The sequence below is a fragment of the Arvicanthis niloticus genome, chromosome 14, assembly GCF_011762505.2.
Source record: "Arvicanthis niloticus isolate mArvNil1 chromosome 14, mArvNil1.pat.X, whole genome shotgun sequence".
NCBI lineage: Eukaryota > Metazoa > Chordata > Mammalia > Rodentia > Muridae > Arvicanthis > Arvicanthis niloticus.
The window spans coordinates 59,481,821-59,508,886 of NC_047671.1; positions in this window are offsets into that span (position 1 = coordinate 59,481,821).

A 27,066-nucleotide genomic window follows, 5' to 3' on the forward strand; every position below is an offset into this window, starting at 1 on the left:
ATGGGCCACGGATTCCGTCAAGCCTTCTTGGCAGCTGCTCTCATTACAAAAGCCAGCGAGCCTTTTCCAAAAAATAAGAATGTGAAGCAAATTGGGCTTATAGACCCTTATAATGCAATTGCACGCAGAGATAGGGGCCGGAGCGGGCAGGCAGAAATATTATTGATGGCTGGTGAAAACAGGGAATAAGATGTTATTAAGGCAACTCAGAGATAGATATCGATAGCTAATATAAAGCCTTTATTGGTTTACAGGCTCTAGGAAAAAGGGTTCACAGCTCCGACCCTTCACTTTGCTTTTAATTTCACTGGAGGTACAAAGTTCATGAATAAAACATATCTTCACTCGTGATTCTTTCTGATATTAGCCACTACTTTTTCTGCCTCTTGTTCACCAGAAGCAGTAGACTTACAGTAGCAGCATGAACCTTGGGAGTTCTTCCTGAGACAAAGAATTTCTATGTGTGGGAAGAAGAAAGCATGGTTTTCCAAAGATGCTGTTGAAAATCAAAGAATCAACTGTATTTTAAGGGAACTTTATGAAGCAAATCACCAGATGTATTGATGACAGATATTTAAAAGAGCCCTTGTGATCCTCTGGAGTGGAACTAACATGGATCCACATTTTAAAGCTATGAGGAACAGTGTTCAGCAGTTATGGTATTTCACACTTAAGAAAAATTTTAGAACAAGGCTCAACACCATGCTCAAAGTTTCTATCTGCTAGGTGTGCCCATGTCAGGAATAGTATTGTTCAGTGTCTTCTATTCTGCCAGCAACAACAACAACAACAACAACAACAACAACAACAACAACAACAGCAACAACAAGGTAGTAATAGTTAAAATGCACAGCAAACTCAACAAACTTGGGCCTCTGCCTTTGGTGGTTCACTGAGCATGCACTATACATCAGTCTAAAGTATTATTTGTATTTCATATTACAATTAGGTTAGATTAGGCCACATCCCTACATTGCATACTTCTCTCATCCACTCCAAAGAAACATAGAATGTACAAAGACCCATTATTTGCTGATGTCTGTAAAGAACTGACAGGATCAAACTGTACTGTCAGTCTTTTATCCACAAATGCTCTATGACCCTAGATGAAGCCAACTTTTATTCAAATATAGCTGAAAAACTGTGTGTAGACTAATTGGTTACAAGCTGTTATTTCTTTTTATAGTTTAGTAATTGCTGACCAAGCATTTACATTGTAGTGGTCTTATAAATATTTTCACATTAATTTAAAGACATGGGATAATGAATGTTGTATATAAAAACAACTTGCTGTTATGAATTAGCACCTGAAGCTTCTGGTGTCTCTGAGGTCTTGGAGTTAAACTTTCATGGGCATTGATGGTGGCTGTAATCTAAAACAAAAAAGTGTTCAAGGTCCTCACCAACAATAGATCAATTATGTGAACAATTGCTTGGTTATTCACACACTGTCCCATGGAGCTTGGGATGTATTAAGACTCTTTTATTATCAATCAATTTTCATATACTTTGAATCTAGAACCTCATGCATGCATAAACATTTGACTGTGACAATGTATAGCAATCCCAATGAGCAGTTTTCTCACCTGATCTGTATGAAACATAAAAACTTGAAAATTATATTTTTAAAATGACAGTTTAAATGTCACAAACATTTTTGTATAATTTTATTAACAAACTCATTTGTTAATGAACACAGGGGAAGTACTAATTAGGTTAAGAAAGTTAAAAAATAAGAGGACGTGAAATTGGGACAAAAATTTGGTATTGGAGGGAAGCTGGAAAGCAATAGAAAGAATGAATAGGACCAAACCACACCGTATACATGTGTAAAATCTTCAAAAATCAAAAAGATCAGTTTTTAAAATAATTACAATATTTTGTATTTTCTAAGATTTTTTCACATACATTTGTGAACTACTGACAAATTTCAGATGATATTCAACCAGTTCTGACATTCTACTTCCAATTTCTCATAGTTCTATATTTTATAAAAACAAATGAGTTTATAAATGTTTGTCTTTATATCATCCTCAAATTTGACTATATTAAAAATTAATGTTTTCAAATTTTTTGTCTTTTTTTTCTGTAGGTTTAAATTTTATGGATATTTTCCCCCATATGTATTAAGTCACAAAACATATATAACTTACTTTCCCCCATATGTATTAAGTCATTAGAGTCACAAAACTTACAGAATGGATCTCTGTCTCTTGGATTCTCTGTCTTTCTGTCTCTGTCTCTCTCTATCTCTCTCTCTCTCTCACACACACATATATAATATATATTATATATAAATTATGTGTATATATGTATATACATACTTAATTTATTGGAATGACTTATAAGCTGCAGTCCAACAATCCAAGAATGGCTGTCTGTGAATTGAATGTCCACAAATCTAGTAGTTGCTCAGTCCCGAGAGGCTGGGTGTCAAAACTGGTCTTCCATATATATTAAAATTATAAAAAAGTAGGAACTAATGCTCATGAAGGAATGGAGCTGCTACCAATTTGAGGGCAAGCTGACAAAGAGAAAGAGTTTTCTTCTTCCATGTTCTTATATAGGCTTCCAGCAAAAGGTATGGCCCAGATTAAATGTGGATCTTCCAAACTCAAGATCCAGATACAGCAAAGGAATATCTTCCTACCAGAAAGGTGTGGGATAGAAGTGGATTCACCTATTTCAAACCAAGCAGAATCTCTCCCAGGTATTCCCTTTTCTTCAGGATCATAGATGATGCCTGATACAATCAAGGTGACAACCAAAAATACCTATCACGTCATAGTCACCTGATATGAACTTTTCTGGTAAACATGTAGACACTTGCTTTCTTTCAAAAGTTATTAATGAAGTTATACATTTTTTATAATGAAGTAAATTCCTTGAAAAGAATATACACTGTGTATTTCTGTAGATGTTCAAGAATATTTATAAAGGGCAAAAAATGCAAACCCTACAAAATATATGAATATTTTTTAATCACAATTGCAAAGCAAGGAAAGCAACTGCTTATCTTTCAGATCTAAATTCTATTGAATGAAAGACAGTATGTAATTACCTCTGGATGTTATTTCAGAGTAGCTAGGCCCTCCCACATGCATAAGTGAATTGAGAGGAGATTCTATTAGCAGAGGACTGTGTCTGAGTATCAAAACATAACTTTTTCAAAACTGTCCACCATGGTCAGTGGAATGAGAGCTATTCCTTTAAAAAAAAACCTGGCCAATGACTTTAGGTTGTTAGCAAAAACTTGGTATAGACTGATTAGAGGATAAAATTTAACTATACTAATGGAATTCTTTTTAGATCTGTGCTTATTGTTGAAGCAAGAAGTCAGAGAAGCTGGAAATTATGGAGAAGCATCATAGAGACATGACTTTGACATTGCCTAGAAAAACAGCCATTCTCTATTCATCACCAACTGTGAGTAACTTTCAGTCTCTTTCCAGGATCCACATGAACCTTTTTAGGCAGATGTTGTGTGATGTTCACAAGAGTTCTATGAAATGATAAGAATCCAATCTAAGAAGTCCAAGTAAGAATTAGGACTATACCTGAAGCTTACTTTTAGCCTATTGTCACATTCCTGCTAAGCAGCCCATTTTCTTGTCCTTGGCCCATATCAGATTCTTGCCAAGCAGCCCCCAAAACTCTCCATCTCTCCACCTTTGTATTTTATAAAGAAGACTGACTGAGCCTGTCTTAGGTCATTCTGACAAGAATGCCTTCCTTACCCGTCATGGAATATGCATTATCAAAGGCAATGGACTTCTGTCTTAGACATGAAAATGACTTTGGACTAGGACAGAGAAGTAGGCTCAGATATTTTGGTCATCCTGATAAGCCCTTAGAAACAGTGATCACAGGAGTGTTCACAGGATCTTGTTTATTGCCATGCTTGTTCTTTGACTATTTGTGTTTATTTCTTGCTTGTCATTGACTATTTACATCTATTGTATTACTCATTTCTCAACCTAGAACTGACCTTAATTAAATGTAATTAACATGGTATAAAAGCAAGAAGGAGGAGGGAGATAGGATAGGGAGTTTCTAGGAAGGGTAAATGGGGAAAGGGGATGTCATCTGAAATGTAAATAAATAAAAATATTTAAAAAGGAATAAGGGTTATATGTTCAATCTCTTAGAGAACAACATTTACAGATGATTGCATTAAGAGTCCCATGTTTATTTTTTACAGTTTTCAGCCTGAACAAAAATGCTCACAACAGCTCTTGCATCAGTATTTCCAAACAATCAAGGATTTAGGTTATAATATTTTATTGAAAAATTTGGGAAGAAGTTAAGAGAAGGGAAGTTGATTTTGGAGTTCATTTCAAAGCAACAGTGTGACTAAGTAGCTGCCTGAAACTGTGAGTGGCATCCTGATTCTCCCTCATTTTGAACACACACCTTGCAAGGGGAGGAATGTTTGTTTGGAAAGGAAAGTCTAGTGTTCTAGGCTCATAGATTCTAAAATGTCAGAAACTAAGCAAAGATAATTTTCTTAGTATTGTGTAGGCTTGCATTTTTCTACTTTACACCTGTTTCCTAACTACCACTGTAGTCAGTGTTACCTTACAATCTCTACTGCCTAATCCCATGCCACTATTTATAGGATGATGGAGAATATTACACAAAACCAGTGACTTTGTCTGACTAAAACAAAGTTTGAAAGAGAAGGAGGTAGAAGTTATTCTTTGAAAAAGTCTTTCTACCTATCTAGCATTTGTGATACTGTTCCAGATATGTGGAACAGTATCACAGTAGTCACATCAAAAATACTCTCAGGCAAACATTAAAATAACTGCACAGTGTTCATGTTTGGTAGGATTCACATGAGAAGTACATTTTGTTTACCTGGCCCATTAACTGCTACTAGTGCTACAGGTAATGCTAGGAATCAGATGTGGGATATTAGTGAATAGTGTCCTGGTTTAGACACTGATATAATTTGCTTTTGAGTCTGAGGATTCCAGGTAGAGGGAAACAGAAATGCTCACTCATGCACCATTTGAAACAAATGGCAAACAGGTTAATTAGTACTTTTATTTAAGCCAAAGTTTAACCCAGACACAGGAAATTTTAAATTACTTTGAAACATTAGCTTATTCTGAAAGGTGTTCATAAAAAGGAATATAATAAAAAAGAATTTAAAAAAATAACCATGTGTTTAAGTGTTTGATTGCTTGTCTCTATGTGCATCACATGCAAGTCATGCCTGTGGAGGCCAAAAGTGAGTATCAAATCTCCTAGAAAGAAAGTTACAAGTAGCTGCAAGCCACTTTGTGGATGCTAAGAATCAAACCTTAGTTCTCTGTAAAAGCAACAATTTCTCTTAACAGCTGAGCCATCTCTTCAGTCCAGGACAAATATAATGTTAAAGGTGATAGGTATGCTCTAAATGTTCACACCAAATTATAGTCTCAAAATTAATAGCAAATTATGCAGCTGCTAGATTCATTTCTAACTATAAAATGAACCCACTTACAATTAGAAGTAAAGGCTTGAATAGTATTTTGTTTGTGTTATAGGAAACAACACAAAATCACTGTGGTATAAAAGTATGATATAGCCAAAGTAAATGCTTCATAGACTATATCTTATCGTTAAGAAAAAATAGAGTTTTCCTACTGTGATGGCCTGATGGTCGTTTTGTTTTTTTTGTTGTTGTTGGTTTTTTTTTTGTTGTTGTTGTTGTTTTTTTTTTTTTTTCATAATGACTGGACTTACCTCACCTAGAATTTCTCATCTTCTCTTTGGATGTGACTAATAGTTTGTGTATGCAGGAATCATGTATGTGAGAAACAACTTAGTACCTTCCAGATTGAATACTATACAAACAATATTGTAGTCTCATATCTTTGGAGACTCTCTTTAACACAATGAGATTGGAGAACTGTTGTATGTATTTGCCTATATTAACTATTTGTAACATATTGCAATTGTACAGTCAAAGGAAGTAATGCTTTCTGAACCCAAATTTTCATCATAGTTTTACATTATTTGAATTAATGTACAAAATCCAGAAGTATTCCTGGTTATGGAGAACAGACTCTTTCATAGCTGAGTAGAAATCATAGTAGGCCTTCAGAATCTGTGTCAAAGATCTACCTCTATGGTAATTTTAATATGTGAGACCAATCAGCTTGTTAAACATTATAATTGAAACCATAGGTTTATACCATTAAAAATGAAACTAAAATATTTAATGAAAATACGTTACTAGTTACTAAATGATAGTGGAGGACAAAAGCAGATGACACTGAAAAGATGTTAAATGATGGCTCTGTCTTATGTGATGGCATGAGATGCCAAGAGTTGTTAGTATTGTTTGTAATACATGAAACTCACAGAAGAGTATGAACATTTTTAAAATTCAAGTTATTTTCACATGTGTTCATTAATTTCGTGTAATTCCTGAGAATGCTAATTTGGGAATTTGCTTTAATAAATGCAGGGAATTTAGTAATTCATTGTCGTTCCTAAAAGGATACTAATAAATTCTTCAGAGACAAAGAAATTAAAGCTATAAATGAAGAAATAAAACAGATTGAAAATTAGCAAATATCAAACAAACAGAGGAAAATGCACTCAGTATAGAGACATTTATATAAAAAGAAGAACAAAAATTTAAAGTGTAGTAAAAGTACAAAATTTGAATGAACATTTTATGGACTGTCTTATAAAATAAGAAATATGTTTAATTTCTTTGGGCCTTTTCCTTAATCTAGTTATTAAAATATGAAATGCATTATCTCTACATTTATATGATATATCTGATAATATAATCCCTGAACAGACTATTACTTGCAAAATTCTTGATAAACTTTTTAAAATTATTATACCATAAAATGTAAAATCATATATAGATATGTCATGGTATATTAAATGCACAATTTTTATAAAGAAGAATGTTTTTCTTAGACTTCTTGAATGCCATTTTAAGTTTAAAATTGAGAAGTTAATTTCAAGTATTTGGATGCTTATGTTTAGTAGATCAGAATAAACATGACTCTGCTCCAGCCAGTCATTGTTAGGCTGTATAACTGATTCTGTCCAGTTTCTTTAGTCCTGTGCCAACAACTGGCTGCAGGTATCTGTACCTGAATCAAGATCAAGCAACAACCAGCTCTCAAACCCATGCTAAGTACCCACCATCTCAAGGGAAGCATTCACATCAAAGTCAGTGTGAACATACTGACAACTTTATTTTCCAAACTCAAGCTAAATTACAATCTTCCGGGTGATGCCTAGGAGCAATCACCTATTACTTATCCAATGACTGAGAATAGCAGAAAAATTTGTTTCTCATATTCTTGAACCCCATATGCCCTTCATCTTTCTGGAAGTTGTACCAAGCGTCAGTAAAGCCAGATGTACTTGATTTTCAGTGGAGAAGACTAAATGTCTCATGGCTCTGGCTGATGTTGATTCAGCTGTAACAAGCTCCAGTTCTACCTCAATCAAATTCTCTTCTCATTTAAGATTTTGGACTTCTTTTGTTTTACTATACTGAACAATATATGACTCATAAAGGTGTGGGCAATAGGAAACAAATATCATGTGTGCATTCTATTGACACAGGCGTCCCAAATGTGGCTAGCCTACATCTTTACATCATGTAATTTATTGTTCACTATTCTACACCAACACACAAAAGTAAATCAGTAAAAGAAGGTGACAGGGTATAATCTCAACTCTTTTCCCATCACTTAAAAAGGGAGTTTGGGAGATAAAACCTCATGGTTATACTTGAAGTATAAAGTTCTGTCACCCAGAACCCGAGGACCTAAATGATTGAAGCATGCCAGTCCATACATCTATGGGCCATGGGTCGCTCAACATCAGAACAACTGGGCTCCCCTTAAACAAGAGTCAGCTTCCTCTTGTATTGTTCTTCACTTCCTTTACATGGAATATGCAGTGTCATGTTTCTTGTCTGATTCTTCAAAAAAAAAAAAAAAAAAAAAAGGGCAGGAATTACATATTGTTCTACAATGATGGTAAAAATCATCAAAAATAAATAAAATATTGCTATGATTGGCTTCCAGGAAGAAGCTAATATGTGTTGGATGAGTATCACCCGTAAGTGCCCATTAGTATTCCTGTACCACCACAGAAAAAATAAACTTCTCCTTTCTAGTTAAGAAGATTTTAGGCAAAAGAATGTATGTACGCGTAAATATTTTCTTAGCATAATTAACCAACTAAACTAAAGTAAGTACTTTCTATCAGTCCACTTCAGCAATACACATACAAGGCAGAGTTAGTTAAGGTTTTGCCAGAGATTGAAACATGGTGCCTGCCTTCTTTTTGTGGTAGTGCTTTGTGCTTATGGAGCCAGAAGAGTAGAAGTGTCTGAAAGAAGGCTAAGAGTACTCATCAAAATCAATAGCATCGTTTGAGATCTGCCTACTTACAATTCTCAGAGCTATCAATATACAACAGCACCTACTTCCCAAGGTTCTATTGGTGTAAGTTTTTATTTCCTGTCCTATAAATGCATGAAATTTGTATTTCTATGAATATTCAAGTGTTGGGACTGTAAATGTGATTTTTCTAAAAAATAATATTTCATCTGAAATTTTTTTATAAACAGGATGATAAAAATGAAAATAATTCAAAAAACATAACAAGTCTGTAACTAATTATTATCTTTTGTAATTGCTTTTGTGATTTTTTGATTTTTTTATTGTATAAAAGAAAGTTTATTCAGGGCATGGGGGGAGGTGAGAAGGTAGTAGAGACAGAGAAAGAGAGAAAGAGAGAGAGAGAGAGAGAGAGAGAGAGAGAGAGAGAGAGAGAGAGAGAGAGAGAGAAAGAGAGAGAATAGCAAAGTAGAAGCCAGCCATGAGCACTTGGAGAGAGGTGGGGAATGGGGAATGGGAAGAGAGAGAGAGCAGGAGCAGGACAAGAGGACAGAGTGAGAGTAAGAAGGCAAGAGTGCTTTTGTGATTTTTAAAGACATATTGAATTGAATATTTCACAGTAGAGACTTGAGTCACTTCTTTAGTACTCTGGCTATATATTAATACTGCTTACTTAGAATGTGGTGCTTTACATGATGAATTCATCGCTTCTTTGCAGTTCCTAAAAAAATCTTAAGTTGGAGAAATTACATTTTCTGGTTCAATGTGATATTTACTAACGTGTCTTGGCTGTTTTCCAGTAGCTTTTGTTTCAGGAAAATAAGGTAATTTGGTTTTACTTCTTCCCAACACAGGACATGCTTGGAATCACAGATGTATAGTCAATCTATATTTACACAGAAAAATTATTTGAGTATTTACACTGTAGAATCTATTTTTCTAGCATTAAAACAGAAGAGCATATCCCTCTATGCTTATATTCTTATTCTGTGGCTATCTATAACATTTTACTTCTCTTGCCACAGGTACTCTTCTGCTGTGTCTAATATCAAACTTTCCATATGCTAAGCATAATTCTCAATGCTTCTTCCATGTGTGTTTTGTTCTCTATCATTCTCAGGTTCTCTGAATTAACAGCATACAAACAATGATGTCCCCCTCCTCCAATCTCCCAGGGTGACATTGTTGACTAGAGGTTAAACTGTGTACTGTATGGGTCAGAACTCACAAGCTCAACATACATTCTTGAAGAGAGAAGGATTATACTATGACCAGAAATGGCCTTCTTGCAGCTGGCTACAGGCACTGACTCCTGTCATTATAAACTGAATTCAGGGTTTTAATGTTCTATGCCACTTAGTCTATCCTGTAGACACAGACAATTATTTTTCCAATAACACACTACCTTGTTTACCAGGCTCATATAATTATAGTGTGTAATTTTCATAGTTAGTTGTTGGGAGCCGACTCCTAGCAAAAAAGCGGCTATCATCTTTGCAGCCATCTCTAGCCATATGCCCTGACAAGAGACTTGTTTTTCAACAGCCCAGAACAGCTGAGCACACTCTGATAAACATCTTGTTTATCCCACATATCTTGTTTTGCTGTTTAGTGCCCCCAGCTGCAAGGCACATGATATCCAAGCCTGCAAGGCACATGGCAAAGTGTATAAATACCCAGGATTTTTTTTTTTTTTCAATAAAAGAGACTGGAGATTTGATCAGACCCTCTGGCTTGTCTCCATTCTTCGTGTCTCTTCTCCTCCATGCCCACTCTCTCTCTTGCTAGACCCTGTTGTCTGATCCCCTTGGACCAGAGCACTTAGCTCCAAATGTGGGGCAGTGCAGTTCCCAACATAGTGGCACCTCAACGTTGGAGCTCCAGTAAGTGGGATGCAGTGAAGGACACCATGGGAATTGGAAGCGGGCATCCTCACTCCTGTGCTAGAGAACTTGTCGACTGACAGAGCTGGCTTGGCAGTGGCACTCAATGCAAGACAGCAAGAACGAGAGACCCAGTGAGGAATGTTACTGGAAGAAGGGACTGCCGAGAATTCAGAAGTGAAACAAAGGTGATTGCAGTAGACCAGTAGGTTATAGTAACGAAAATGGGGCAAGAAATAAGTGAGCAGAAACAGATGAAAAAGGCTTTAAAGACGTGAGGCGTAAATGGCAGGCTGCTCTGAGTCAAGAGAGCCAAATAGATAAATAGATAAAGAGAAGGATGCTCTGGGCAGAGAGCTGAACAGAATGATAGTGCTAATCAGATTTAACTTTCAAAATGGATGTGATTCTGAGTTGTGTAGTTATATTTTTCCTCTGGATAAAATGTCAATGTAAAGGCTTTTCTGGTTACTGGCTCAAGGATAGGTAGATTTGGGAAAAAGGGTTTCTGTATGTGTTTTCTGAAGAGGTAGTTAAGGTAGTAGTTAAATCTTCCAGAATTATATTGATCAAACATGACAGAGGTAGGCCTCCAGAAGATTTAGATTCCAGAGAATCAAACAAAATAATTACTTTGATACTAAAATTTATTTTGAGATTTGTATATTACAGAATGCACAGCCTTGTTGAATGAATCTTCTTATCACCTTCATGTTCACTGATGCCATGGACTTCCAAGTGGATGCAAGACAGACATCAGAGGCTTATCAATTTACCCTTCCCCTTATCCCTCTTCTAATATCTCAATGCCCATATGTTGCAGCTGGAGCTGCCCCACACTTGGGGGCCAAAAATGTTGGGGACAGCTCTATCAGTGTTGGAACCCACACTGCCAGAAACCCTGGGGGCTAAATTGTTAGAGCCCGCACTGCCCCAGGCTGCTCTAGTCCTTGGGTCAGGGTTCAGCAAGAGAGAGAGTGAGGACAGACTCAAGGAATGTAGACCAAACAGAGTGTGATTCAATCCCGTTTATTCTTCAGTCTTTCTTCCTAGTCCAAGTCCCAAGTCTTGAGTTTCTTGTCCCTAGTTCCTAGTCCCTAGTTCCTAGTACCTAGTACCAAGTCTCAGGTCCTAATCCTAGTTCCAGTTGCTAGTCTCTTTTCCAGTTCCAAGTTCTCTTCCAAGTGCCTGTCTTGAGTACAAGTGTCTATTACTCTTCTAAGTATAAGTGTCTAATCCTAGTTGCCTGTCTTGAGCCTCAAGTGCCTACTTCCAAGTGCCTAATACTTACTAATAATTTCTTTTGTCTGCCTCTCACCTTTTATATGTCTCACTTCTAAGCCACACCTCTAAGTCTCACCCTTAGGTCTTATCTCTAAATCACACCTTAAGTCTCACACACCCAAGGGAAGATCCTGGGTATCTAAAACAAGATGTTATCAGAGTGTGCTCAGCTGTTGTAGGCTGTTGTAAATAAGTCTCTTGTCAGGGTATATGGCTCAAGATGGCTGCATGGATGATAGCTGCCTTCTGTCAGCTCCCCCACACCCATATTCAGCTTAAAGAAGTTAATGAAGAGTCGGTGCCCCAGTTCCCTGGACTTGGGGACTGAGATGTTTAATATTAGGCTGTCTTTCTAAGGAAAAGTAATGGTTTTATTGGAACAGGAAGAGCTAAAATTGATTACACAGACATAATTTATTGGTAGAAATCTGTATAATTGTTACTAAGCTGATGCAAATTCAAGGATTTCATTGATTATAATTTATTCTATTAATTCAAAATTTGTGGGTACAAGGCTTAGACCTTTAATTTCTCCAACAAAGGAATTATGTGCTGCCCTTAAAGAGTTGCTTTTATACCAATCATTCAGGCATTGTTAAGGCTCTTGTCTCTTGGGTCCATGCTGTTCAACAGAGTGATGGCTTTTGTACAACAGATAGGTGCTATTCAAATGAAACCCATACAGGTCCGTTATTACAGGCTGGAAGTAGGAAGATTCTAAAACCTCTGTCATCAAGACTGATGAGGATTAACCCCTAACTTATGAGTTAAGCTGGATAGTCAATGACAGGTAAAAAACCACCTTGCCCCTAACTGGGAGCCTCACCATCCTAAGATAAGAGCTCAACCAAATGGCTGAATATTCAAAGACTGGAAAGGGAGGCTACGGTCTTTTGTACCAACCTGAGGCAGACATGGTTTCCATAAGTTTTCCCAGCCTTCCCTTCTGAAAAAGAAATTTAAAAAGGGGGACCTGTTGGGAGCTGACTCCTAGCAGAAAGCGACTATCATCTTTGCAGCCATCTTGAGCCATATACCCTGACAAGAGACTTGATTTTCAACAGCCCACAACAGCTGAGCACACTTTGATAAACATCTTGTTTATCCTACATATCTTGTTTTGCTGTTTAATGCTCCCTGCTGCAAGGAGCACGTGATACACATGCCTGTAAGACACACTTGGTATACACACTTGCAAGGCACATGGTAAAGTGTATAAATACCCAGGATTTTTTTTCAATTGAAGAGACTAAAGACTTGACCACACACCCTGTCTTGTCTCCATTCTTCTAGTCTCTTGTCCCTCCATCCTCACTCTCTCTCTTGCTGGACCCTGACCTGTAGACCGGACCAGCAGCCCAGGCAGGGACAGAGTGGCCCCCACGTGAAGTGGCAGTGTGGGTCTCAACAGTTAGTATGAACAGTGTATTGGTTAATGCTTTTTCCTTGCTTTTAAAATAAGATGACAAATTAGGAGAATGACTGCTACTCACTGAAATGTATTGAATTAAAAAAAAGTATTGTGGTTGAAGTATGGTGTCATACCCCTGATAATGTCGACTTTACACAATGGAGTTGATTGGATAGAAAAAGCAACAAAAAAGGAAAACCAAGAACTTTGGGAGTGTAGAAGAGAGAAGAGTCATGGAGGAATGACTGAGAAGAGTTGGAGGTGAATACGCTGAAAATACATTTAGGAAATCTCAAAGAATAATATTTTATTATTCTTTGAAATGTTGATATTATGAAATCTCAAAGAATTAATAAAATATTTTAAAATATTCCATTTTGATATCATATATACCTCTTAGGCAATTATTCCTTTGATTTTTCACCCTCAAATATATTTTTATGTGGACAAGAAAAATCAATATTTCCAGTGATGGCATTGTCTTACTGTTGTTCTTTGTATCCAGAGACTTCAACTGTTTGATTTATTTTGGAGACTTCTAACATGAAAAGTGATCAGTGTTAATTTGTAAGTTTGCATTTGTGATGGATGTTTGGCACACATTTTATTTTACTTTAATTTCACATACTGTTGAGAAGAAACAGCTTTATTTCTTCGATGATCCTAGTCTATACATACCATACCTGTAACTAATATTGTAATTTACTCCATCTGTTGGTGGATATAATATTATTTTTCTCAGAAATTGTCTTGGGAAAGCAAAGCCCAGGGAAAAAATAGGAACCTTAAGAGTAAAACAATAACAATAACAAAACAAACAAACAAAACCCCCAAACACCAACAAGCTTGTTCTCCTGCTTAGCCTTTACTTCTAACAAACAAAATAGAACAGAATCTATCTCTTTTCTGACTGAAACAGTCTCAGTGACTCCTGAAAATGGCATTTTACATGGACTGTGGCCACTATAAAAATCTCATTGTTTTCACTCCTGTGCCAGTAACAATGTATTTTTGCTGAAACAATTGCAAATCTAACTATAATGCCCAGTATACTTAGACTACTCTGGCAGCCTTGAGGCAGGGGTTTGTTGTAAGAGCAGGAAAATTTGACTTGGCCAGAATTACAATAAGTGCAGCTGCATTGTGATAACTCTGGTTTATGTGGGTTGGGTATTGATTAGGTTGCTTGCCTGCAAGTATTAAAAAAAAAAAAAAAAAAGGAAAGGAAAAGTTTATCCAAAGATACTAGTACTTTATCATGGTCTATCTGGAAAATGGTTTCTTCGTGGATTTAGGATGTGCCTAAACCATGCCTGAAAAATTGTGTGTTCATCATGTAAGTGTAATTTGAGTTACCATACTTCTTTGTTGACATCTGTTGCTGTCCTTTGACTTGCATTATATCTCCATAATGACAAACTTGCAAATAATAATACTAAAAACCATTTATATTGACAGACACAGACAGTATTAGAAGGGGTATTCTCTTAGTCATTCTTCTGGTGCTCTGAAGAGACATCATGGTCCAGGATATTTTTATAAAAGAAAAAAAGAACATTTAATTGGGGACTCGCTTACAGTTTAAAAGGCTTAGTCCAGTATCATCAAGGAAGGGTCCATGGTAGCAACCATATGTGCTGAAGAAATAGATGTGAGCAACATCCTGATCCACAGGCAGAGAGAGACTGGACTTGGTATGAGCTTTTGAAACCTCACACCAAGTGACATACTTTCTCCAACAAGGTCAAACCATATAATCTATCTAATACTATAAAAGAGTTTCATGCCCTGGTGACTGGCCATTCAAACATATGAATTAACTCTTCTACAAACAAACACATTCTACTTTTTAGTCCCCAGAGGCATGTAGCTATATTATAATGCAAAAAAAATGCATTCAGTCCAACTTCAAAAGTCCTTGTAGTCTACCACTGTCTCAACCCTATTTAAAAGCTTGAAGTTCAAAGTGTCTGAGACTCTTGGTACTCTCAATTGTAACCTCCTATAAAAACAAAATCAAAATCCAGATTGCATACTTCCCACATACAATGGCATAGAACAAATATTGATATTTTAAAGAGGAGAGAAGAAAGAATAGCAAGATTATACTGGACCAAAGCAAGACAAAACCAGCAAGGAATATTGCACATTCTTTATCTATAGGTTCAATATTAAAATATTCTTCAAAATTCCAATTCCCTTTCACATTGCTGACTATTATACACTTCTCTTTCTTAGGCTGGTTCCATACTCATTTTGTAGCTTGACTCTTCAGGTATTCCACAACTCTGGCATCTTCAATATGCTGAGGTCTACAACACAATCCAGGCTTTACATTCACAAATTCACAAAATGGCTTCTCTGATGCCCTATACAGGGACAACATTGACACATTCCTAGCCTCAGCAGCTTTCCTTACCTTCAGAAGGAGACTCCCCATCACATTTCTTATATCCTGGACTCTAAAGCCAGAACTACGTGGTCAAAGCTGCCATGTTCACTTACTTGCTGGGCCTGGAACATGGTCCGTAGTTTAGTTATACTTGCATCAGCTTTTAGTTGTTGATGGTTTTCTCTGCTGCTTATGAATCTTTTAAGGGTTTTTTTCAAATTGGAAGCTCATCTGGTTGGGATTTTGCACTGACATGACCAATTCTTTTAGTCCTTTTTAGCATCAAGTTTTTCTTTAAACATTTTATCTCCTTAGACACTGGACTTAGGTCCTCTACACTCCCTGGTGCTCCTTTTCCCCTCAGACTGTACATTTTATATTTCTCTTTGTCTATATTGCTAATTTTCATTATAGATCTGTTTAAGATTGATTACTACTAATAACCAGATTTTAGAGTCAATACTAGGATCTCTTAAAATGTTTTCTGCCAATACCAGTATGCACAATTTTTCCATTTATTCCAGTGCAAGATTTTTTAGGACAAGTGTAAACAGCAGCCACACCTCTGGATAAACTATCATATAAAGGATCTTTAAGCCATTAACTAATATTTGTTTCCCTTTGAAATGTTTTAGGATGCTCCCTCACAGTTCAATTTCCTCTCAGTCTTGCATGTTCCTACTAAGATGGCATATTATTCATGCTTAAAGCCTTCAACTATTTTTCTAGTCCAAAGCCCCCAAAACTTCCAAATTCCAGCAGTAAACACATGATCCTCACTCTTCTTCAAACCACTACAGACATGGATATAAATAAAGAAGGGAGAAGCAGAACATCAAGGCTGAAGGAAAAGGACAAGTGAAGGCTTGGACAGAAGAAAGAGGAGATGGTAGTAATATAGTTACATTTTCATTAAAATTAAAATATTTTTTAAAAGAAGTCAGTGTATCTTTTTAGTATTAAACCTAAGTCACCACTCCAAATACCAACTGGGTGCTTTGAAATTTAATTTTATTCTACTCAACTCAATTGAAGTCAATTGCCTTCAGTTCTGACAATTTACTCATTGGAAATAGCATAAATTCCCCAAGTAAAGGCTCCAGATTCTCAATATTTGTCCTACATTCTTTGACAATTGTAATCTTGATTTCTGTAATGAAATATGGGTTCCCATGATCTTCTTCATAGAACTAAATAATTTGTTGGATATCTTAAAACACTCGGAAAAAAACCATGTTACTTACTAGTTACTGGATTATTGCAAAGAATAAAAGTCTATACAAAACATGGTATGCAGAGGAGGGTGGGAAGTTTCCACATCCTCTCCAGCACTACCTTTCTCTATATACCATCACTTTGCATCAGACCAGAACATCCCAAACCCAATTTAGAGGACTTGTTTGTGTTTGCTCTTTTAAATAGCCCCTTACATAGAAATAGTTATTAAATTCCATGTACTTGGGATGATTTCAATCATCAGACTCTCCAATTCCATGGAGATAGTGGAAGTGAACAAGGATAGCTATGCAAAGGAGTATCAGAGGCACTCTAACACATATTATATTCTCCTGACAATCATCCTGCTTTCCTTAGGGGTTTTGAAAACGTTATTTTGTTAGCATAAATGTATATTTGACAGAAAAGGACTCATATGAGTGACAAACAAAATGTTTTCATTTTTCTTGAAGAAACTTTGGAAGGCAGGACAGCAATGAAATATTATAACACAAAATTCTCTTCCAGTTCTTATCTCATAGAAAATGGCATATACTATACACTGTACTGGGAGAGAAGAGGGACAGGAAAGCATTGAATTTGTTGTATCTTTGGATTTTAGGTATGGTCACTGTTGTATCAACCTAGAGTTCAATGCACCAGAGAAAGTTTCCCCAAGCAGATCAAAGACACCCCAGCCCATGAACACTAGAAAGCACAACAGAAAATATATGCATTAATTCTTCCAGGACAAAATTCTGGTTCCCTCACTGTGCAAAGTCTAGATGAATATATATTGGAGAAAAGCAACGTGAGGCTGCAAGAAAGTGAGTGTTGTTTTGGATGAGAGATTTTCACTAAGGTCTTCCAAGAGGTGGAAATGCCAACGTCAAATGGAAAGTGGAAAATATTTGCTCCTTTTCATTTCTACAACAAAGAGGTCTCTGTAGGCATCATCACTCCATGCCAACGTGAGCAGAATAAAGAATTAGAAAGAATTGGCAGGACCTAGGGAAGAACTAGGTTTTGTCATTGTGAAGGGTAGAGGCATATTTAAGACAGGGTAATGTCAAGGAAAGCACCCAATATTGGTCTGAAACCAACCGAAAGAACTTGTACCTGGTTGAAGTAGCCTCAGGAGAATGGGCTGAATTTTATCAAAATCAAGATATAACGTCTTTTCGATTCCTGCTTCCACCAGAACTCTTGACTGCAAGTAGACTGAATATATAAAAGCAAAAGGATGTAAATACCATTTCAGATTAAAATTTTAAGCTGCCTTGAGTTTTTATTAGTGGGTCAGCTGGAAACATGTTTTCTGCACAAGAGATCATTAAAGGCACTGGTTTCAACCAGTGGTATGGGTTTCTTTTCCATCTTACTTCATAATTTATAATTATCAATAAACCAGTGATATATAACATATAGTTAACAAAAATCTGAAATCTTCTTGCTTATTTTACTATTTACTTGTTTATTTCCTCCTCTCTTTCCCTAGATCATATGTACCATTAAAATTCCAAAGAAAATAAGTAAATGTTACAGATATGGTGCATTAAACCAGCAAATCAACTGTGAAATATAAAAAAGTGGATTATTTTTCCATCAATGTTTGCTATTCGATATTTAAATTTCTAGAAATCTTTTGACTTCTGTTGCCCTAACTGCAATACTCATTTTCATATTCAATAACTCAATAAATACTCACTCAACTTCACTCATACTGATAATCTGGAGACTCAGGAATACTTATGAACCCTGTTTTTTTCAATGAACCTGAAATCCAAGTTTGGTTGAAAAGGTGAATTTAACTAACTACAAAAGAAAAAGTTCTACATTATTAGAATGAAGCTTTACTTGCATATACATCGGATTTTCTTATGATCGTAGCCTGGTCAAATACATGGTTACCCTAGAGTACATAATATATTTGTGGAAGTGAAGAGTGTAGTATCTATTAATTATACTGATTAGAAGAATAGAGGATACATAAGCAATACTTTGAGAATTATTAATGATGTTAGAGGGAGGGCATTGCTAGAAAAATCATTACATATTTCTTCATTCCAATTGAGGAGAACTTAGAATGCATGAGGGGAAACTTTCACGTAAACCAAGGCACAGAGACAAAAGAGCAGCCAGATTCACTATATCCTGAGATGAATCCTGGGTTCAGGAAATTCAGGCATATCTGCAGATTCAAAAAGAAACACCTGAGGGAAGAAAATGACCACAGAGACAAGAAGCCAGGCAACTGTGGTAGCTCTTACATTTAGAGTTATTATAAAGGCACATACTCTATTCTAGTCATAGTGTGTATGTGATTAACTTGATTTTACAATTGTGTTGGGGCTTGTAAATGAGAGTAGTGATCTTCACCCAAACGTCTACAGCTGAGTAGCTTGAACTGAGTAGTACACTGAGCTATGGGGGCCATTTTTAATCCCTATGGCACGATCTAGAAAATTCATTCATATAAAATTATTACGTATGAGGTAAGCAGTAGGGCTAGTACCTCCCAAGTAGCTCATTGCATAATTGTTCTTGTTCAACTGCTGGGATGCACACAATGAATATCCTGAACTGAAAATGTTACCATGTTTCTGACACTCTGAAGAGAACCTCCCTGACTGCTGCTCAGTATTCTGTGTAGCACTCCTTTCTGAAAGTGCTGGATAATTTCCACTGCAGTTATAATTATAACATTTACTCATTTTTGGTATAATTACTGATGCTTGCAGTAGCTCAACTTGAATGTTTCAAAATCATTTGAATATTAATTTAAAATATATTTCTTTCTGCTTATTCTTTATGTATTTTTAGCCGTGACTGTAGTTGTTTACTTTGTATAGAGAGGCAAAGAGATGTCATTACTTGGAGGTTACTTCAGACCTTTGTCAAGAAAAGCTGAAGTCACAGGGCATAGATCCTTTGTGGTTCAGCAGCCCACACAATGATTGTTGTGCAACAAATGACAAGTTTGTATGTGTTCTTCATCATGGATTCTTGATTCATTGTGGATATTTTAAGACCTTTGCAAGATACTGAGAGGTGGGAGTGGTGGCAGTGTCTTGTACAGTGTTCAGCTCGTTGACTCTGACAGAACGCCTAAAGATTTGTAAGTTCCTGAGAGACAAGACCACAGTTACATCTTTTTTTACTCACAATAATCTGAACTTTAGTTTATGTTAACAATTTGTCTCTTAGCAAAGAAGAGTCTGTAGAGGAGGAATGCATCTGGTATTTGAAGTTTGTACTAACTAATTTCTTGTCAACTTTATACAAGCTGGAGTCATCTGTGAAGAGGTAACCTCAACTGAGAAGGTACAACTATGGGATAGTTTCTTAATGACTAATATGGGAAGACCTAGCACATTGTGGGCAGTACTACTCTTGGGAAGGTGGCTCTGTGTTTTTGAAGAGAGAAAGCTGGGAAAGCTATAGAGAGCAAGCTAGTTAGCAACATTCTTCCATGGTTCTGCTTGAATTCCTACCTCCAAGTTCCTATTATTACTTCCCTTCATAACGAAATAGAAACTCCAATATGAAATACACCTCTTCCTTTTTTTGGTCATAGTCCTTCTATTCTTGCAGCAATAAAAATCTAAGAAGAATAAAGGTTGTAAAGTCAGTCTCAATCCTCATCAGCAGAGGAGAACTCAGGACTGAGCTTTTATCTCAAGTGGCTGATGATTTGATGAGTTATGAGTAAAGATTGGAAGAGGTATGACAAATCTAAACATCATTTGGGGATTGGAGAACTGCAGTACTGAGGACTGTGTACAGGTGCTGGGGTGATGCACTCCAATGAGGCAGGGCAGCAGCACATATTGAGGGCCTCCAGAATTCACCATGTGTTTCTCTTCGTTGCAACCTTTAAGAGAGTCCTTAATCACCTGTGTCATAATTCAGTAATTCCATTACTTTTGTAAATTATCATAGAAAACTAAGCAGAATAAAGGAGAAATGGAAGGAAGGGTTTGACTTGCTTTCTGAAAAGTTCTTGCATTTATCATCCCATTGATGCAAATGTATGATTAGTAAAATCAACACTCAACATGAGTTCATAACACTGACATAGACACAATATAACATTTCCGTGCTATTCTCAATCAATTTTGGGGGGTTGGGGGACAGAGTTGCACATTGAAATACTCACAATGATGCATAGACCTCTTTCTTGAGAGGTTACAATGCAGGAGTACTTTCTGGTAATATATTGCTTGTCACACCGTGATTTCAAAGCACTTTGTTAACAAAGAAAGATTATTACCATCAATTTAATGGGACCCGAAACACATAAGTTAAATTACTTTTTCAAAGTTGAACAGAAAGTAAGTTACTACATTAGAAACATAATTCATGTGCTTGTCATTACTGTGTTAAATTCTATCCACTGGAACACCCTTCCTTTCAGGCTGTCTCCCATGTGACAATTTACTGCCCACTTGGAAGAGCTCGACTCACATGCAAGAATTTAAGGATTCCAGTTTACTTTGTAGCTTTCATTTCTCCTCAGAAATGCGTGGTGATGGGGCAAAGTGGAGGTGAGTGCCAACAATGAGTATCCAAAATGCCCTATACAAAGACAAGATGTGGAAGCACTCTTTTCTTCTTTTCTTTTTTTATTGAATATTTTTAATTTGCATTTCAAATGTTATCCCCTTTCTCGTTTCCCCCGAAATCTCCTATCACATCCCCTTTTCCTGCTTCTATGTGTGTGTTCCCACACCCACCCACCCACTCAGGCCTCCGGGCCCTCAAATTTCCCTACACTGGGCATCCAGACTTCACAAGACCAAGGGCCTCTCCTCCCATTGATGCAAGACAAGGCCATCCTATGCTACAGATGCGGCTGGAGCCGTGAATTGCTCCTTGTGTACTCTTTAGTTGGTGGTTTAGTCATTCTTGAATTATATAGTGAAAAGGTGAAAAATGAAATGAAAAGTGGAAAGAATAAGTGCTCATTCAGTTACCTGTAATGATTTTTGCTATTATATAATTTCATTACTGGATGAACAATAGGATTATAATCTAGAAAATGTCTGTATCATTTACATTTGTTTATGCAATGATCTTCTAAATATTTAAGTACATGTTATCATCTTTTAATGAGCAATGTATGAGTAACATCAGCTCAACATTTTAATCTTCTTAAATTCATACATATATATGTATATATACTGTCATGTATATATTATGTCATATAATGTCATATTATATATACATAAATATACTGTCATGTATACATTATGGACTATTTTATGGGCCATTGTGATTAATATATTATAGTTATTAACAAATTTAATATCTATATAAAATTATATATTTTTTCACTCTTTTCTAACTTATACTATTTACATAGTTATGAATAATATATACAATATTGAATTGAAAAGGTATTTTCTTTTTTTAATTAAAATGTACTTGATTGAATGTGGACATAGATGTATAATCTCAGCTTTTATGCAGTAGAAGCACTATGTTCATGATTTCAAAGGAAGCTTAGACTGCATAGTAAGATCCTAAGTAAAAAAGAAATGTATATCCATTTCAGATGATAAGTGTTTATGATTTATCCTGAGGTGAGTGATGAGGTGCTCATCTTGCCTCTTAATTCTTGGGAATTGATCCCCCACAGTGAAAAAATACCTGCTTGAAGCATAATATTTTTTCTATACAAAGTTTTATTATTCCAATCATCTAGCATTAAGAATCAGGTAATAGATTACTAACAAATTTACCCTAATTGTTTTGCAATAATATACATGTTGACACTTCATCTAAAAAAAAAATCACTGACAATTTTAATGTAACAAGTGAGTTATTTTCAGTTATAAAGCACACTGTCATTTATATGCATTTTCTGATATATTGTTCTTGTCTAAATTCCATTTATTATAGTTCATATGACTTTTTTTATCATTTTTATAAAACTTTTATTTTTTAATTATTTCTTACATATTGAGATTATAATCTAATTACACAATTTCCAATTCACTTCCCTGAAGCCCTTTAGTGAACCCTTCCTCATTCATTTTCTTTTCTTTTTTATTTTTTTATACAAGAAAAAAAATGAGTGTAAGGTTTAATGCAGTTTAGAAAATATAGGGATAGCATCCATGATGGTGTAACATATGCTAGAGTCAAGAAATTGAACATTTCTCCCCCCAAAGCTTTTCTTTCCACAGTTTCCAGGTAATTGCAAATCCTGTTTTTATACTAGAAAAAGTAAGTTCTCTAGTATGATGATTCATATTTAAAGGACACATTAACCAAATCAATTATAATCTTTCTTGGAGTTTTGCACTTCTATATACCTAATTAAATATTTTCACTGTATATATTTTGGGTTAGAGAAACAATTTTTTCTTTGTTTTTGTTTATATTGTTTGTTTCTTCTTTTTCAAATGTCTCTGCTTTGCTATATTCTTCCTAAACTTCATGAGTTTCAGAACTTGAAGTTATGTTCTCTCTTATTTCTCTACATGTTTCAACTATAGTTTAGCTCATGTCATTTGAAAAATTAAACTATGTACTTTTCCTTTTCATTTAATTGAATATTTCTTATGTCCATGCTTTCAAAATCTTTAATATGACCTAAATTTTCTTAATAATTTCATTCAATGTACTCATTTTTTTTCATAAAGTCAGGTTTTTCCTTTGTATATAGAAACAAATAACTTACATAATACATTCATTTTTAATTTGACTATGAATGTTAGGGCTTTATAGGTATTGTTTTTAGCACACATACATATTTTGTTATGAGATGTGACTCATTATTGTTGTTTTTATTTTTAGACCACTACAAGTTTTAGAAAGATATTTTTCTCATTTACATCTTGAATGTTACGTGTAGCTTGTTGTTTATGTTGGCAACAAACTCTTTGTTCATCAGTATAAACAACCAAAACAGCACTGTTAAACTGACATCACCAATCCATTCTCTTACATAATCTTTTTAGTCCTTATTCTAGAACAGACTCTTTGCACACTGACACTATCCATTCTGAAAAATGTATGAGTAGATTTGGTTCCTTGCATAAATATAACAAAATATATTAGAAAGAATAAGGAAAGATATTAAAGGCAGATAAATTTACAAGAAGCCAATGAATGTGCCACCACTGTTGGCTCAGACAATGGTATGTGGTAGATGACAATAATTAAAAATATGACCAAAAGTTATTTACTTAATTTTCCTGTTTTTATTGACATCCTGGATTTCTACCTCTTGTACAGAAGACACTGAAAGTACGTATTCCATACTGTATCTTTCTTCATTTTTACCATCTATGATGTCATTTCATACTTGCAGATCATTAGCACATGTTTTGATTTAGCAAAAAAAAAAAATCTCAAATAAGTTTTAATTCTAAGCTGCTACTTTCATGGCTTGTACTTTTAGGTGTCATTGAGTTATGAGTAGTATTTGTTCATGTACTTTATATTAAAAATGGTTGTGATAATTTATTGTGAAAAAACTTGACAATCTGTCTTTACTTTGCCACTCAATAGTTTACCTTGGTGATACAACTGAATGCCTCTTCACTGGCTTACTGTACACAAGTTATTCACATATCAGTTTTCCTTGTAAGTCTCTTGATCTTCCTATATTAAATACTTATAGGTAAAGTGCAATTGCCCTTGAAATATCTCCTGCACATTAAATAGATAGAGAGTTCCTTTTGTTCCAACCAGTGTAAAATGCATAATTACTCATTTTTCTACTTCATACTTCTCTTTTTAGTTGGCATCTTCTCAGGCATTCAGTGAATACCATTTTCTGCCTCTAGCTAGCTGTTTTCCTCAATGCTTTCTCTACTTCTGCTTTACTGTGTTCTTCCTTCTCACTTTTCTCCATAGATTTTCCTTCCTTTGGTAGTCATTTTCACTGGGCTCTCATTTCTGCAACTTGGCCCTGCAGTTTCTTTGGTTTATCTTTCTATCTTATTTTTCCTTGTGCTGTAGTTTCCTCTTCACAATACTTCCTTCTGCCTGTCCAGAGCCTTGGTTCTCTGGATCATCCTTGCTGTTTTCTCTGACTCTGGGTTTGCTTTTCTTCCACAGTTCTGGTTACTTCATGTAATTAAAAACAATATACAAAATTAATGATGGTAATTTGATTTTTACATGTACACTTAATGGCTATATTTTCTGACAATCTTTTCCATCTTTCATTTCATAATGTAGCTTTTGATTGCTATGTTTATTTATTTTTAATGATATATTTAAATTAAACTGGTTCTCTCTCAGTTTCGAACTACCAAATACATAGTTTCCATAGAAAAGGATGAAGAGGAAAAAGTTATCACAGTGCATTTCTTTATAGATGTTTCTATACATGAATGCAGGGTTTATAGTTTCTTGAAATTGCATTTGCTCTGCTTCACATAAGTGTTTATCTTCTGAGATATACATTAAATTCAAGTACAGCATGATAGGGACATGATGTTCCTGCTGTCTCTCCTGTTATGTGAGAAACCATTTCTGTCTCTCAACTATGAGATTCACTTCTTGTGCTCTTAGTGCATCTTAGTACCAATGCTCTGTGCAGCACAATTCTAGTCATATCTAAGACAAGTATTCAACATTTCGAGCCATCATGAGCTTATATGTACTCGAGTCTAGTTTCTTTCCAACCTCTGTCATCTCTGTTTCCTACAGTTGAGTCATCTTCAGCTTAGTCCCCCACTGGCCCAAATGTACACAATTATTTTCTTCCCCAGGCTTTTGTATACTTCCCTCCATATGTAGCAGATAAGGATGATATTTGACACTTTTGAATGCTCTTGTCTGTTCTTGTGGTGCTAAGTGTTACAGGAGAATAAATAGAAGCATTAAAAATACACCCAACCTCCTTCCTAATAGGCATTCTACTTAAGAAGTAATTTTCATATATAATGTAAAATTGAACATGGGATTACATTATTCACGCACTCATGCTCCGTGAGTGACTGCATGCCAAACACAGCTCAGATGTGCCTGACACATATCTTCCATAAGATATGTGTCATAAGATATGTGTCATAAGATATGTGTCAGCTAATGAAACTGAAGATTCGTGCCATAGTGGCCCTAGGGTGGTGTTTCTAGAGATTAAATATAGTAAAATGTGTTTTTCTCTTCAGTTTTTACTGGTAAGAACCTCTTTCTTAAAACATATATATATATATATATATATATATATATATATATATATATATGAATACCTACATATTTATGTTTTCCAAAGTGTAAGAACTATAAATGGAGAAATGGCATACAACTTTTGAAATGAGAATTCTAACCCCCCCCCCAAAATCTTATGAGAGACTCATCAGAAGCAATTAACTCATTTTGCTGTGTTTCTTTGTCTCAATGTGAATTTCTTTTCCGCTAAAGTAAAACATCCCATAAAAAGCAAAGCAGAAGTAATCATCTATACTGAAAATTTGAAGATAAACACATTCTGATTATCTTTGTTGTTATCTTACAAAAGTCATATGAAATTATTAGACAATAAACATCCCCCAATTCCTCAATGTTTCCAAGGCAAAGAGTGGGCTCGATCCTTAAAAAAAAAAAAAAAAAAAAAAATTGTCAGAGTAATGAACATACACTCAGCTTCTTGTAAAGCTTGTTCAAAAATAAAGTCGTGCCAAATTCATAAGATAAAACTAAAACATAGCAAACATGTTGGAAGCATCACGCGAGTTAATGGTACAACTTCAAACAAATGAAGGGCTTACTACAGAAGGAAATGTAGTATTAGGAATAATATATTTATTACATAGACACACCTCTTACAAGAAAATATTAGTATTAATATAGTGATCTGATAAATGTAAACCAGAATAGAGGTAGATGTGTACCTCCAGGATGAATTACTAACATGGGGGAAGCAGGAATTGTGTGGCAACTCTCTTTTTACATATAAGAGAGAAATGTGAATGACTATTTTACATCTCACTTTGACGTATTTTTGATAAGCATATGAAAGAAAATCATGGAAATTCCATACTTTAAAACAATCTGACATATTGACAACTGACCTAACCACAGATATGGTTGAAGCTCTGAAACACCAGTCTCGGTTTGTCCCCCATGAAAAGAGGTAAAACTGGAGACAGGATGGCCATGAGGACTAGCCTCTTGTGTAAAGCCTGAAGCCATGTAGATGTCAAGGTGGTGCTGTAGCTGAGGACTGTCTGGGTCCATGGTTCTAATGTAGCCAGAGTCAATGGGACCCTGTTACCAATAAAAGCTATGAGGATGTTCATGATCTGTACTGTAGCCTAAAGCCATGTTGATGTCCCAGGGCATGCTAAGCTGCCTCTGCCATTCACACTGTAAGGGAAGAAGAGATCACCTAAGGTGTGGGATACCAGGAGAGATGGCCCTGACCCTCAAATGTCCAGCAAGAGATCTACCTTCCGTGGCATAGACACAGGAGAGCTGGCAGGCCGACTAACTCAGCAACCACTGAGGCCCAGATCCAGGACTTTGAGTTGGCTCACCCCAACA